Source organism: Pteropus medius, unplaced genomic scaffold (assembly GCF_902729225.1).
Source record: "Pteropus medius unplaced genomic scaffold, Ma_sr-lr_union100, whole genome shotgun sequence".
In the NCBI taxonomy this organism is placed as follows: domain Eukaryota; kingdom Metazoa; phylum Chordata; class Mammalia; order Chiroptera; family Pteropodidae; genus Pteropus; species Pteropus medius.
Window position 1 is genome coordinate 1,162,279 of NW_024355327.1, and position 11,291 is coordinate 1,173,569.

Below are 11,291 nucleotides of genomic sequence, written 5' to 3' on the forward strand. Positions count from 1 at the left end.
TAAACGGAAATGTTTTTGTTTTTCGTTTTTTTTTTCCTCTGCTTTACACTTTGCTAGTTTTGTAAAGTCACATCTCTGTCTTTGTCTTTGAGTTCTTTCTTGAAAAGAAAAAAAAAATCATGAGTGGCTACAGGAAAAAATAAGAAAAGCAAGTTCAGACAGGTTTAAATAAAATTATACTTGGCCTTGTGAGTGGCTTCCTGGGAATGTGTGATGTGCATTTTTCATGTAGACAGCTCACATCTCTCTCAAATGATGAAGGATCAGGAATGATATAGGCCTTTATAAACCAGAGTCAGTTTGTTCTCTGTTCCAAGTGAAGAGAGACATTTTTGTAAGTTCCTTTTTTTAAAAAAAAGATAACTTCCTATTGCAGCAGTGTGGTTTCTTTGAAGACTAAGTCCTTCTTAAACTGGCAGACCAGGATAATCCAAGAATAGGATTTTAGAAGCATGGTAAGTGATATATGCAGCTTACCCTGAGTACATTGGAATTAGAATGCTCTAGAGTGGTTTTCAAAGTGTGATATCACCTGTGAGCTTGTTAGAAGTACAAGTGCATGGGCCCCATCCAGACCTAGTGATTCAAAATCTCTGGAAGAGGGACCCAGGAAACTATGTTTTAATAAGCTCTCTAAGTGATGTTTAAATGCATTATTAGTATTTGAGAACCACTTCTCTAGAGTACTGATGGTAATCCATATAGAGTCACTAGGTGGGGCCAAGATACCTAAACCACATCTGCAGTGATGCTACCAGGACCATATCAAGAAAATGTTGCACTTTTCTCTTATCCAACTTCTAATCATGTAGCGTTAGGGTTTGGGGACAGTCTCTCCTCTGCCAGGAAATCACATGATCTATCTCATCTATTAGAGGGTTTTTTTTGTTTTGTTTTGTTTTTAAAGACAGTTGGGTAAGATCTTGCCTTTTCTCTAGACCACTTCTCCACCCACCACCAAAAGTTCTTTTGACCTTCTGTAAAAAGTCTTTGTTAATTAGGAAAATGAACCAGGTACCACAACTAGATGATAAAGCAGTCAGACATTGTGAGGAAATTACATCTGTTTTGAAAACAGAAGGAAGTATATCCCTTTAAGACTGAGAGGAAAAAATGACCTAAATGACAGATAAGAATAATATTTGAAGAAAACAGTCAACTTTCAAAAGGACAGTGGAAAGGTAGGACAAGAAATTTGAACTTTCAAAGGCATTTCTGTGTGTGTCATAAAATTTACTCCTAAAAAGAAATTATGTTATATATTAAATATCAAATATTAACTCTTAAAGACATTCTTGGTCTAAGATTTTTAACAATAACTTGACAAATGACTTGATTATATTAATCAGTTTGTTTGTAGCTATTCTTAAATAGTGTGTCTGTATGTTGTGATCTCCACAGGTTAAATGATTTTTTCCTGTGCCTATTCTCTAAGGTAAACAAAAAAATGAATCAGTTGTTTAAAGAGAAGTTTGAAATGATAAATGGTTAGATCTTGTTTTCTCCAGCCCACTTTTTAAATGATTCAGTGAGCTACATGATTGTTAATAGAATGGAGACTCCTCTTGCTCCCAAGAAAAGACCTTCAAGAAGAGTACCTATACTTATTATTTAATAATTTCTAGTCAGTTTTAGTTAACTTCTACAGTTTTGTGAATAAACTCCCTCCATTGACATTTTATTATTAGGCAAGCGACCTAGTCAAACTTATTGATAGCACAATAAAGAAGGAATCTGAAGCGTATAAAGCTAGAGCTCATCAATGATTTATCAAATGTTGGTGAAGTATTGAGAGTTAAGTTCTTTCGGTGTACAACTGCCTTTAAAAAAAAAAAAAATTCTGCTTTTCTACCTGTCCCATCAAGTCAAGATAGTAATGTTTAGTAGATTTGTTGGAATTTGAAAGAATTCTAAGAACAAAACGGAAACAAAAAGGTAAACTTGCAAATTTCCAAGAAAGGATGACTTCCTCTTACCGGTTATTATGACTAAGAAGTTCACAGTATGTTGGGCTTGCTGGTTGCATTTTACTAGAGTATCAGAATCATATTCCAGTGTAGACACCAAAATACCTTAAATGCTGAACATAATGTATTGCTCCACATCATTTGCATTTAAGTTCATTTCTACCAAACTGAACAACTGGAGAGAGAGGCCAGGTAGAGTTTGTGTGAGAGAGCCTGCTTTAGAGAAAATATCCTGAAATGAGGTATTCTAGAGATTTGTGGCCCCATCGAAAATTGTAAAAATAAAAATCTAGAGAAAAACTACTATAAATCCGTATACATTTTGTTTACTTGTCCAGTTAAGTTTGTAGATTCTTTGAGCTGCATAGTTTGAACCAGGAATTTGACACAAATGAATTCATATTCCCTATGATTATCAGAAGGTTTTTTATGCTTAGCTTTCTCATGACATGATAACAATAATACATTCCTCATAGGATTGCTGAGAAAATTAAATAATAATGCAGGTACATTGTAAATCTTTAACATATAGTCTCTATTATTATTTAGGTTACTTTTGTTATTTGGTATATGCTTAATTTGACATCTCTAGATTTTCCTTTAAAAATTAGAATGGCAGTTGTGTAACATATTTTATTTATATGTCATCTTGCAAGTAGAGACAGGCAGCAGGACATTTGGAACCAAATGACTTAGAAATGCAGTAAGCCCAATCTCCCTCTGACTGGGAAAAACTCTGGTCTTGATAACTGATGGCTGGGTAGATACCAATTCCTATTCTGGAATTTGAATGGGGAGGAGATGCAGACGCAGGTGGTGAATTGTTTCTGGCACCACTTAGAGAACCTTAAGAACCTTTTGGTTATATTTTTTAAAAAAATTGGCTCACTAATGGATAATGCTCTTAACTCTGCTATATCTGTAAAATAGACTCAAGGGGCAAGGTCAAGTTGGACCTTGCAATACTGTGACTGAGTGTGACCAGTTTCGGGGCTGCAGATGTAAAGCAGAGGTGAGAGTACTTTAGTGAGTGTTGGGAAAGAGGAAAGGATTTAAAATGTGATGGAAAGCAGCATGAATGTTAACACGGCTTCTATGCATTAGCACAGTATGTGAATCTCTTGCTCACGAAGTAATGGGAAAGGGAGATGTTTTTGAACAAATCTAAAGAGAAGTGAATGTGTTGACTCTGGAATAGCAGTTTTTGTTTGTTTGTTTGTTTGTTTAAAAAAAAATGTTCTCTTTGTAACATTCTTTCCACTGTAAAAGACAACATATGCCTGTCTGCCCTTCTAGGAGTTTGAGAATTTAAAAGGAGGGATTCTTGACATTTAAGGGTCAGGAGACATATAATACCCAGAAAGAAGCGAGTGTCCTTTGCCATTTTACTGGGCTGCTTAGTGTGGTTCTGGTGGTTAGTAATCTCAGAAAAGAGATGTACGTGCCCAGGGGAATTATTGACTCAGACCATGTGATTCAGGGTGCCGTGCATCAGAGCACCAGTCCTCTGACATCAGTTCTTACAGGCCCATATCCGAAACAAAGAGCAGAGTTTGGAAGTGGATGTAAAAGGTCCTACTTCAAATCTTCCAGCATAGGGAAACAGCCCTACATGGCTTCACACAGGGTGCCATATAGAAAACAAAGTGAGAAAGGGAAAACTTAAGTCTTTGGAAATTTGGGGAGAATAATTCCCTAAATTCATTAGTTTATCTGTAAGTAAATATTTGACTACTTATATTCTGCCAGGCAAAATGCTGGATGTTAGGGATCCAATAAAAATGATAACAACATGGTTCTTGGTCTCCTTGTACATACAGCCAAAGATGAACACAGCCAAGTAAAAATAAAAATGGAGCCAGCATGTTTTTGGTGATAAGGGGCCACTAAGAAGGTGATGTGAATATGACCGGAGGGTCAGGAAAGGAGAAAGAGACGATGCCTGTAACCAGATGAAGAAGGGGTAGAATGAAATGTAGGAAGAATAGCAAGCATACAGGCAGGAGACAATGGCCATCTACGGTCATTGGAGGCATTACAAGAAGAGTTTGAGGGAGGAAAAACTTGTGCATAAGAAGCTATAAAGAAGGACATGAGGAGAGACTAAGGATCTCAGAGCTAGCACAGGTAAAAACCGGATGAGAATGTATGGAATGAGGACAGTTTTGGAAGTCAAGCTCAGGACCAGAGCTCATCTGAATTCTAGCCATCCATGACTTGCATGTAGTGCAATAGAAGCCCTTTTATCCAGGTCAGTTATGACTTCTATTTTGTCAATTGAATGAAATCGTTGGTTAAAGCAATCGATGTTGCTTTAAAAAATAAATAAATAAATAACACTATGGAAACATTTATTTTAACTGAGGACATAAAAATGTGCATCTGTCCACTAGTCCTTTGTCGGACCTAGACCCTGTTTGAATATGAATTTGCCACTTGGCTTTCTACCTCTACTTTCTAGTATGAGTGATAGTCATAATGCACTGCTATGGTTTCTTTGAAGTGGATCAAAAATGTGGACCCTTGCAAAGCTACCTAAGGCACAGTTGCTTTTTCTCTTTGCTTTTTCTCACCTTGTAAAGTTTACTATATCTAATATAAAGCCAATTGTTCTCATGACTTTGATTTATTTTATCATTCCATGAAGGCAGTAGAAGCAACAGATTTCTTTTCTGCATTCAAATTTCAACAACTTATGTTATGTTTATATCATATAAATACAGTCGCAGTGCAGTAAGCTTGGGAATAGAAATACATATTTATAGTTAAACATACAACTGAGCTAATGGTGTTCTGGGCCCCCATGGACATCACTCGTTATGTTTTAAAAGGGTTTGGAGGGCTTGAGTTAATCTTGCTGATTAATTGGTGATCAGCGAGAATGTTTTTATTTTCCTACTATCTTAGTAAAAGGGAATCGATGATTAAACAGGAATAGTTATTTAAGTTAGAAGTATATAGTTAGCCTATATAACTATATGGAACTTTCTTAACTTTTAAAAATTTCTTTAGTACCATGATATATCATTTCAGGCAGTTGTTGTTGAAGTATGTGGGTATTTATTAATTTAAGTGACAAGTCATGATTTTGGTGCATGGGATAGTGATTACCTTAAATTACATCAGGAAGATACCTATTAGTTAAATACTTATTTGTAGAATATGATATTTAGATCTGGATTTTCCCTGAATTTGGATATGGATTGTTTTGTGTGAGCAAATCTTCTGTATTTAGTAACATGAATTAAGAATATCTTTGTTAACTGCCTGTCACTTTTTTGTTTGTTTGTTTGTTTGACTGTTCAGTCCTGAAAATTTTTGCTGGTTGTCTGCTATAGTCAGTGTATTGTGAGAGTTAGGTATTGGAAATTACAGCTGGAATCAAAGACAAAATCCCTGATTTTGGGAGCAATGAGCTTTTGGGTAGAGGTGTGTATGTTCACAGAATCAGGCAGATAAGATGAAAGAGTCAAGGCCTCAAAGCATGGCTGAGGAAAAGAGGACATAAATTTGGTCTGGGGTGGTCAAAGAAGTATAATAGAGAAACTGAGTGGTTTTTTTTTTTTTTTTTTTTTTAAGTTTGATATATTGGGGAAGTTGGGTTTTTGCTAGTAAGAAGCAAAATACTGTAGTAGTTGAGAACCGGCTTTGGAGCTGTCAGATCTGCTTCCGAGTCCTTGCTGCACCACTTAGTAGCTCTGTATTCTTGGGAAAAGTAGTTTTCTGTGTCACAGCTGTAAATCTATAAAATGGGAATTGTAAGATCCATCTCATAAAGTTGTGATGATTAAATTAGTATTTTTACATATATAGTGCTTAAAATTTTCACATACTGGATTTCACCAATATTAGTTGTTATTGTTACGATTTATTCACAGTTATATATAGAATAGTAGAATCAAGCTTGTATTAGAACCTAAATACTAGTTTTATCCTGCTTTTAACAAGTCATGTGATCAGGCGATGGGCGAACTTCCAAAGATGATTATTCATTAGTTGATACTTTAAGTCTTTTCAACTCAGAAATACTAGGCCAATGATACAAATGAATGTACACATTAAACAACCGATTTGGAAACAGTAAAATGGAGTAGTTAAGACCGAGGGCTTACCCGCTGTCTTATACCACACACAGAAATCAACTGAAAACCATAAAACTCTTAGAAGAAAACACGTGGGGTAAGCCCCTTGACATTGATCTTAGCAATGATTTTTTTGGATTTGACAACAAAAGTACAAAACAACAAAACAAAAAAATCAACAAGTGGGACTACATTAAACTAAATATCTTCTGCACAGCAAAGGAAACCATCAACAAATTGAAAATTCAGTCTAAAAAATGAGATAAAATAGTTACAACTATGTATCTGATAAGAGGTGAATATCCAAAATACACAAAGAACTCATACGACTCAATAGAAAAAAAAATTTCAATTAAAAAATGGGAAAAGGAACTGAATAGAGATTTTTCCAAAGATGACATACAAATGGTCAGCAGGTACATGCAAAGGTGCTCTACATCACTACTCATCAGGGAAATGCAAATCAAAACTGTGATGAGATATCACCTCACACCTGTTAGAATGGTGGTTACCAAAAGATAAGAAATAACAAGTGTCAGTGAGAATATGGAGAAAAGGGAACCCTGGGGCACTGCTGGTGGGACTGCAAATTGGTATAGCCTCTAGGGAAAACATTATGGACATTCCTCAGAAACTTAAGAGCAGAACTACCATAGGGTCCGGCAAGCCTGCTTCTGAGTATATACCCAAAGGAAAAGAAATCAGGATCTCGAAGACATATTTATACACCCATGTTTATTGCATCATCATTCACGGTAACTGAGATGTAGAAGCATAACCTGAGTGTCTGTCAACCAATAAATGGATGAAGAAGATGTGGTATATACACAATGAAATATTATTCAGCCACGAGAAAGAAGGAAATCTTGTCATTTGTGATAATATCGACGAAACTTAAGGATATTATACTAAGTGAAATAGGTCAGACAGAAAGACAAATACTATGTATCACTTATACATGGAATCTAAAAAGGCTGAACTCACTGAAACAGACTAGAATGGTGATTACCAGGGGTTGAGGGGTGGGAGGAAAGACGAAATGTTAGTCTAAAAGTACAAATTTCCAGTTATAAGTTGTTTGGGATCGAATGTACAAGGTGACTATAGTAAATACTGAATTAAATACTTGAAAATTGCCAAGAGAGTAAATCTTAAGTGGTCTATTCACAAAAAAAGAAATGTGAACTCATGAAGGTGTTAGCTAAAGCTAGGTGGTAATAATTTTGCAATGTGTAAGTGTACCAATTCGATACATTCTACTTTTTAAATTTACATAATGTTATATGTCAGTTATGTTTCAATAAAGCTTTGGGGCGGGGAGACTATGGGCTTAGGAGAGTGACAGACCCTCTTTTGGTGCTTAATTATTCAATTTGCTGTGCGACCACAAGCAGACAACATAACCGATCTGAATATTATTTACTTCATGTATAAAATGAAGGTAAAATTATACCCAGCTTGCAGGTTTGCTCCTTGATTAAATGAGATGAAGCATGTAATCGACAAGCAGTGTCTGGGGCACAGTAAACTCAGCACACGTTAGTGATGATGATGTGTAGTGCTGAACATTGAGCAGGGATTCAGTAAGTTTTGGCCAAATGAATGATTAGCAGAGCTTTCCTTTTTTCCTCTAAGTTAAGTGGCTGACAGGAAGCCCTCCTAAGGGCATATAAAATTTTATAACTTAATGGAGTGTTTATTCACGGTTTGGATGTATCATACAATCACTTCCCTTTTATTGCAAATCGGCCCAACTTCTCTCGACCTAAATGATGCCAATGTCTATATTAAGAAAAATCCTTGCCTGGCTCCAACAGTCTTGCCCACATGTTCATCTAAGATTTATTGACGCCAACTATTGATCAAAAGCAATAGTGATGGGTTTTTAAGGTAAATGATCATCTCAATTTCAAGAAAGCTGTATCGAACTTGAGGTTTTAATGGGCTTCGTCTGTGAACCTTGGGCAGAGAAGAATGTCATACAAAATAAAATCAGGTAGGAAAGTACAGAACAGGAGGTAGACATTAGATGGCCTACTTTATTTCTACTTGGAAATTTATTTTATTTTTTCTATAGTCTGTGCAGTTTCATTCATAGAATAACATTTTGTGAAGTAGATGAGTAGTTAAAAGAATCTCAGACTATAACTGCTTTTCCTAGATGTCAAGCAAACATCTTCTGAAGATGACTGGCTTTTAAACATCAATGTTCTCTAAACAAAAAATGAATAAAAGATGAATTGAGTTTATTTAATATAAAATACTTTAGAAATGAAAATATACACTCCTCAGCTCATATTTGTGAAGATGAATAAAATACATTGATTAGAATGTACTTCATGAGGGCAGGGATTTTTTATCTGTTTTGTTCACTTCCGAGTTCCCAGAACCTAGGACAGTGCCTGACATATAGTAGGTACAAACATACATTTGTCGATTAGGTTGTTGATTGGAAGTAACTCCATCTGGCATTTGTGTCCACTCTGAAAAGGAACCAAAAGAAGGTCTATAAGGCATAAGGCATTAGCCTTCTTGCCTCCTCACCTAAGTAAATAAAATGTTTCCTTTGATATTTCAGCAGTCCTCTGAACCACTTTTTATAAACCAAGTTGGTGGTAAAAAATTCTGTTTTTTTTTTTTTTTAATTACTTCATGAAGTATATAATACCCCAATACTACATCAATTCCTGGATCACATCGGGGGATTGTGAAACATTTCCTTGCCATCATATCTAAATTTTTCACTTAAAAGTCAACTCCAATAAGTCATTTATAAGTTTGACTCTCCTGAAATACCAGTGGCTATATTTGCATACTTTATCCATTAAGATTGTTTTTAAAGGACTGATTGTTTATGGTTTGCTGTTACTTCTCTCAAGGCTTTGGCCAAAGACTGGTATGAGCTGGATAGCCTACGTGATAGCACAAAGCACAGAGGAAAATGTGCAGGCTGATGGCTTGCCACTGGCACACAGTCACATTTACTGCCGACTGATGCATAAGGGGTGGTCCTGTGATGCATTACTGCTTTCTTTCTGTGCCATTGATTCTGTCCAGTCTGTGCAGTTTAGTCATGCTCAGTGTAAATTACCCTTTTCATTGCATAGCCCAGAAAGCAAGGGATACTATTTAAACCCCCATTTTTTTTTTTTTTTGTTTGGAGGCAATGTAAAATAAACTGAAAAAGGAAACATTTGATATATGTTACAGGTGAGAAAAACTTTGGTACAGATAATAACTCTTTCTTTTGGTTTAACTATGGATATTGTAGTTAGTAAAATGTTATTTCAAAAATTACACCACGAAATGTAAAATTTATGATGGGGGTGGGAGTGGGTAAGGAATTTAAAAGATAATTTTTATTAAATGGGACTAAGCAGTCTACTGCAAAATGTTTCAAAATAATTAACAGGTAACGTGCGGAAGTAAATTGCAGAGAAATGATTCTTTCTGATATCTCTTTGGGATGAAGCAAGCATTTATCTAGAGTAACACTAGTATAAGTCTGTCAAGGCATTAAATAAAATGGTTTGAAAAGACAGTTTGAATTTATTATTAAAATCTGACATGAGACAAGTTAATGTACATCAGGCGGCATTTTTCGTGGCAGTGACAGTATAACTCCAGGGGTCCTTGTGGAGGACAAGGATGGCATGATTATTCTCACCCTGGGGTGGGTAAGATTGATATCCACCTTGAAATTATCCCATATGCACCCCTCCCAGTCCCTATCCCACAGGATGGAGGAGAAAGGGAAGAAAATAAGTGAAAGAGAAAGAAATAGTCGTGAGGACCTTTGATTCCTGCTGAGTATTTAACTTGCCCATTCTTTCAAAGTGACTATAAGCATATAGATTTTCTTTGGGGTTTTGCTATCAGTAGAGATTTGGAAGAGAAAATATTTATTCTCCACATACTGAGAGGTGAACAATGGGATGCAGCTTGGAAAGATTTCCATAGGGAAATGCAAATGTTGAGAGAAAAAGAGGGTACAGAAGAGGCGGGTGGTACTCACTAGATGTCATTCAAGCAATTGGTTGACAGCTCTGCCAGCAAGTGTTTTGATCTGTCTTGACCTTATTTTATAAGTAAAAAAAAAAAAAAGTGAAACTACTGATCTCTTTTTAAAGAAATCATCAAATATAAATGAGCATGGGTAATGTGACATTAGAAGTTAGAAGGTACATTTTTTAGTGTGGTGACAAGTTAATTTTATTCCTATTACAAGTTCTCCCCTAGTAGAACTATGTGAGTTATATAAGCCAGGAGCTCTAGTTTTTCAAGACACTTCTTAAGGATCCCGTGATTCTTCTCAATTGTTTAGCTGTGGAATAGAAGTTGTCTTTATTTGTAAAGTGGTGTGCACTCTAGTTGTCCCTTATTTATGAAGTATTGATAAGCCATCTTCAAAGGCTTTTAAAAGGGTCTGTGTTAAGATAAAAATGACAGAGAGAGATGTATTTGGCCACTATTTTCCTTTTCACTCAGTTTTTATCTTTATTACATCAACATATTATAGATCATTCATATGGGTTATCTATGTAGTATCCTATTAACCCGATGGGTTATCTACATTTATAACCCATATATTATATGGAACCCACATAATATTATAGATAACCAATATGGATCCATTTTACACACATTTTTCTCCATTTGGTCCTTTTCTTTGAAAATGCAAAGAGGTATCTAGATTTTCCTGTTATTCAGAATAGGTTCAACACCATTTATTGGCCACCAAGAACTATGCTCAGCTCTAAGGATTAAAAATGGGGCCCCTGCCTTCAAGGAACTGTGTGGCAATGGGGTAAACAGAGGTGTAAATACAGAGTGTTTTACTCTTTCCCTAGTAAAAGTAGGTAAGGAGCCATGGGTATACAAATGAAGCAAAGGTTAATTTTGTCTCAGGGTGATCATGAAAAGGTATTTCGGGAAGACTGAGCCTGGTATTAAGAGAGCCAGTAAGTCCTCTCTACAAGGATGAGTTTGAGAAGTGTTTTAGGCACAGGGGACAATGTAAGCAAAAGCACAGGGTGTGAGTGGAGTGCTTAGGAGACAAAAAGTAGCGGCTTCGGTATGACAGTTCTGTCATTTACTAGATCTCTGGCCTCAGGGAGGATATTTTACTTTGTTGAGCCTCCTTCCTTCGCCAGTAAAATAATAAATAGTTTAAAATTACTTAAATATATTCCGAAAGTGTAAGTGTTAGTTCATTTTTAGGAAAGCGTGTATAGGAAGTGTT

General features: G+C 35.8%; 1 protein-coding gene across 4 annotated transcripts in view; it reads left to right on the top strand.

The window, feature by feature from the left end:
* The window catches only part of FHIT (fragile histidine triad diadenosine triphosphatase), a 1,065,768-nt gene that overhangs the window by 426,546 nt on the left and 627,931 nt on the right, over positions 1 to 11,291 (top strand). The window lies entirely within an intron of this gene.